This window comes from Ochotona curzoniae, unplaced genomic scaffold, assembly GCF_017591425.1.
Source record: "Ochotona curzoniae isolate NIBS_2020 unplaced genomic scaffold, NIBS_Ocur_1.0 scaffold_461, whole genome shotgun sequence".
Lineage (NCBI taxonomy): Eukaryota > Metazoa > Chordata > Mammalia > Lagomorpha > Ochotonidae > Ochotona > Ochotona curzoniae.
The window spans coordinates 45,980-51,456 of NW_024467120.1; positions in this window are offsets into that span (position 1 = coordinate 45,980).

Genomic DNA, 5,477 nt, shown 5'->3' on the forward strand with positions numbered 1-5,477 from the left:
ACCCTGACGTAGCTTTTGTTCACGAAACACTATAGACACCCAAATTCATACACCAAGTTTCTCCAACTCAGTGCATCAGAAACATTGTACCAACCCCCATGACCCATGTTCATAACACCACACCAAGGTGATAAATTGATGAAAATGTTGAAATCTCAATTAAGGCCCAAGTTCTCACATCCTCAATGGACCCTCTCTGTAGTTTTGGTATCCAGTGAGTCAGAGAGATTTTATTTATCTGGTTCACTCAACAAACTTACTTTTGCTTTGCACCTCAGACTCTACTTTTTATGTGAAGTAAATCAAGACACGCATCATACATTTCTGACTCAGTAAATTTGTGAAGAACAGTAACAGTTCTGCCTGTTTTCCATCGGGGTTCAGCGGTTCAGGCTCTGAGTCAGTCAGTAAATGTCAGCCATAAATAGCACCAAGAGTGGGAGGAAAAGACTGCTGATCATCCAGGCTGCATTGACCACATTGAAAAATTATATATATATATATATATAATATATATATACTATAATACTATATATAATATATTTTATATATATTATATATATATATATAATACTATATATATTTACATATATAATATATATATATATTTTTTTAGTTATCCTGGGGTAATTTGTGACTAAGTCCTCGGAACACGTGGGGATGTTTTCAGAGGGTTTGTGGGTCAGAGTCATAATTTCTTCCTGTTTCTGACTGGGCTGGGATGCTCAGTGCTAGCAAGAACAGGGAGGAATATTAGTGGACACTTGACATCACTGGATCCTATGTCCTCCATCCATAGATGGGGACCAATCAGTGCATGATCCCTTCATGCTCTAGATTAAACTAGTTCTTCAAGTGCTCAAAAGACTAAATCCTCAATATCCTAATATGGGACTTTCATGTTTTGTATGGGTACCTGACCTTAGTGACTTCTTGGGGAAGTCTGCGGGACAAATTTCTCAATTTTTATATCATCCTACAATCAGATTTGTTCTGATGTAAACAGTGAGTGTGAACTGAAATCCACAATACTTAGGACTTCATGATCTTCCTAGAAAACCCAGAGTGGATTAAGTGTTATAGTTCTGATGGAACAATCCTTATAGCATCAAGAGATTCTCTGTCCATTTTTAAAGTATATTAATATCTTAAAAAGTCTGAAACCTGTCAGGTGCACTTTATCTTTCCCCCACTATCTTCTGTATCAACTATGAAAAGAGGCTCAGAAACCTATCCCTGGCACCTCCTTAATCAGGACTAGCTCACAGCACTCTGCAGAAAAGGGTTACATGCCGGAGTCTAGCTCTAGTTGAGTTCGGAGCTTGGGAAGGGTGCATAGAGTCGGTGATAAAGAAAGACACAGACACCGACACTTGGTGTGCTCTCACACCAGCTCAGGAAAAAGTTGCCCTTTTTATTTACTCAAAACCCTTCTCAAGCTTCTGCACAAGCAACTATTCTATTTTTTTTCTTTTCAAAATTAAGGGGGCATGTACAGACATTTGGTCATTCCGTCTGCACTTCAAGTCTAAGCAGGTGCTCCTAAAGATAATTTTGCAAAATACTGTATTCATATTCTTCAAAGCAAACTATTGTTTATTCTACAACAGCAGGTATGGAGCAACAGCCAGGATTCCAAGGCCAGGACACATGCGATTACCTGTTAATTAGTAGTAGTTTCCTACCACATTTCTACTTCTACAATTTACCCATCATTTAATGGGAAAATAGGTTACAAGGGAAAAAAACCTAAAATCTAAAACAGAAACTTCAAATGTTAAATCTTCCTACAACTATAGACTCCTACAACCCTATAAACAATAAAGCAATAATCAAACGCATTTTTGTTAATAAAACATCCTTAATTCCTCTAGCTAAAAATTATAAAAGCAGCTAAAACAATTACATTTCCTACACTCCTAAAAATTGCAAAGACAAGCTAGCCTTTCAGATAATAATAGCTATATTTATTGTCATAGCAGTTTCAGTTCTCACTCCCATCACTTCCATTACTTTGTAAAATTCTTATTAAGCCATTTCCCAGAAGACATGGTATATGTCTGGGCCCGATTTCAGGGCAATGGGTAGGTACACAATAAGGTGTCCAGAAATGGCATGGGCTTAATTGTGCTCCTGTGTGTAAATTGTCAAAGGCCCACTCACCAAGACATTATCAGTGACATTAACTCTCAAGCTCACATCAGTGGCAAACAATGCCTCAATAGGTTACAAAATTCTTAGCGGGGTACTTGAGTGTCCATGCAGCCAGGGGGTGAAACAGCATCAGGGTGGTCAGAGAGAAATACGCCGGGCCCTGCCAAACAGCTGGAAGCTCCCCCAGGCCCTGCCAAGCAGGGGAGCTGTTCTCTTCACACCCTCATGCCATCCACACCTACCGTATGGACCCCAGCAGCTACAGATGATTACCATCCCTCAGCCCATGTAGTAGAGTTGTTCTGATTCCTTTGAATATGTCTGAATGTAGAGAAATTTGACAAGATCTATGGCATTATACTGATGGCAAACACAGTTGCATCAGCAGCAAGAAGAGGCTCTTCACCCTACATTATTGACCAGGAGTGATGTTTACTTTATCTTAAACCACAAATTCAACAGAGAGAAATAATATGGAATATGTGTGAACTGCTAATTGCTTTGAACATCAGGTTCAGTGAAACTATCCTTACTTGGGAAAAGACCTTAAACCAATCTTGTCCACCACATACTTTAGCTCAAAAAACAGGTTACAGAAATAAAAGACAGAAAACAGGCTAACCAAAATCCGTGAGTTGTTTGCTGAGATCGTTCCTATATATTAATGTTAACATAGGAAAAGGAGTAGAAAAGCAGGTGCAGGTATTTCAAATTGATTGAAGCCCTATTGCATATCCTGGTAGAAAACAGCAGTGATATAAACTGATGCACTTCTCTGTCATTATCCAGATGCTTCAAGTGCCCTGAGAAACACTATTTTCTGCTTGGCCCATGTTTAATAATTTGAGTGCATCATTTGAAAATGCTCTTTTGTTTCCCATTAGTGTGAGGGTTGCAAATGACCAATGTTACTCCCTTTGACATCAAACCATGACCCCCCTTTCTGCTATACAGTTTTACAGGAGGAGACTCAGGCAATGTTGATCATGAGGGGAAGCGAAAGAGTTTCTTGGTTGAACCCTGAGTTTGTTTTTCATCTGTCTCTCCATTTACTGCTCCCAAGTTACTCCACAATTGAACTATCCAAGCAGTTACCGGCAAAACACATTGTCCATTGGATGTTTGTTCTTGGAAAAACCACTTCAGTTGCTTTTTCCTCAACACTCTTGACCTGCCTATCCCAATATGAGGGAGATTACTTCTAGCACAAATCCAGGTATGATTCCTAATGCCCCTGAGATGGAGTGAATTTCACCTTCTTTTTTTTTTTAGATTCTATTTTTATTATGTTTTTATTGGAAAGGCGGATATACAGAGAGGAGAGACAGAGAGGAAGATCTTCCATCCGATGATTCACTCCCGAAGTGACCGCAACGGCCGATACTATGCTGATCAGAAGCCAGGAGCCTCTTCCGGGTCTCCCACGCGGGTGCAGGGTCCCAAAGCTTTGGGCAATCCTCAACTGCTTTCCCGGGCCACAGGCAGGGAGCTGGAAGGGAAGCAGGGCTGCTGGGATAGAATTGGCGCCCATATGGGATCCCGGGCGTGCAAGGCGAGGACCTTAACCACTGTGCCACCGCGCTGGGCCTGAGTTTCACCTTCTTATGGTTAAGAAAGAACTCTGAACTTTGGACTGACAGCAGGAAGGGATAAGATGGAAAACTGAGGTAAATTAAAATGTAAACAGTCATCTTGTTTTCAAAACCAAAACATTAGCTCTTATGTCACACAAAGAAACTGGGATCTGAGTTCATCACGACATCTCACAAAAACATGGAACTTTGTAGAGTATGCAAGTTCTCAGTGTTCATTATCAATATCCAAGCATGAATATGAAAATTATTTTGAGAGGACAAATCTTCTGTGGTGACAGAAAAGGACAAGAGATTTAGAATATCAATTTATTAAATAGATATGATTTCTTGGAGCAAGCTATTTTTCTTTGGTGAAGGTCAATTTCTACAAATGAAAAGCTGGGATGTAGAATTGGTTACAATATATAACAGCACAGCAACATTGCAATGATGTTTGTGAAGACATCTTAAGAAATGCATCAAAATTATTATTCCTGTCAAGTGTTATGGGCGATAAATTCCATAATCCCAATCTGGAATATTATGGATGTTTAAGCAGAGATTTGCATGAAGAGACATAAATTATTGGTGAATAGAATTTCTCAGAGTGGGTTTGAATAATCTCAACAGATTAGTTGTAGGTTAGTATGCAGGAGATATTTCTTTCTGGCTTTTTAAAAATTAATTTATTTTTTTTAATGATGTTACTTAGTTAATTAAGGCACAAAGGGTCAAGGGCTACAGGAAAGGGAGTAATACCATTGTTTCCACACTAATATCACGTTTTCCCCCCTGTATTTCGGGTCAAGGCAGAAACAAAGGGAAAAGTCTCACCCAGCCTCCCTCCCACCCCGGGTCCCCAATGTGAAGCATGTTCTGAGGGTCCTGCTCAAGCAGTTTTGATAGTTCAACAGGTCTGAATTGTTGCCAGTCTCGCCATTCCAATCGCGATGAAACCTATTTAGAATCTAAACTGGCTGACATAGTCTCTTCTTGTTTGGGGTTCTGAGATCAGCAGTTCAATTGGGGGAAATCTCTAAAGAAACTTCATCTGAGATGATCCCAAATCTGATTCCTCTGTGACTTTGAAAGTACATAGAAGATATTAACATAGTCTTGATGAGTCTGAAAACCAAATGGCCTAATGAGGAATTAGCACTGCTTTTTTCTTGGTTTTTTTTTTTTTTTTTTTTTTTGCTGTTGTTGTTGTTGTTTCTTTGTTTGTGTGTTTCTCCAGGATACAAGGTACTCAGTCAGGGGTCTGAGACACGAGATGCCTCAATCATTTGCCAGGAATTATACATAGCGACTCATAGTCTCTGCTATCTAAGATGTGCTTAACTACAATGCTGCTCATATGAATGAAGGTCATTCTTGAATAGTTAGGGAGCTATGGTGGGACTAAAGAAAGAAAATTCAACATGTGGAAGAGTGCAGATATAATGGCAGTGAATTAATGAAAAAGTAGGAGACACAAGAATGGAAAAATCTACCATGTTCATGGATTGATAGAATCTATGTCATCAGGCCCGGTGTGGTAGCCTAGCAAATAAACTGCTCACCCATGCACAAGGATCCCATATGGGTTCCTGTTCTAATCATGGCAGCCCCAGTTTCCATCCAGTTCACTGCTTGTGGCCTGGGAAAACAGTTGAGGACAACCCAAAACCTTGAGATCCCGTACCCTCATGGGAGACCTGAAGAGTCTCCAGGTTCCTGGATTCAGATCAACACACCTCCTGTATTGTG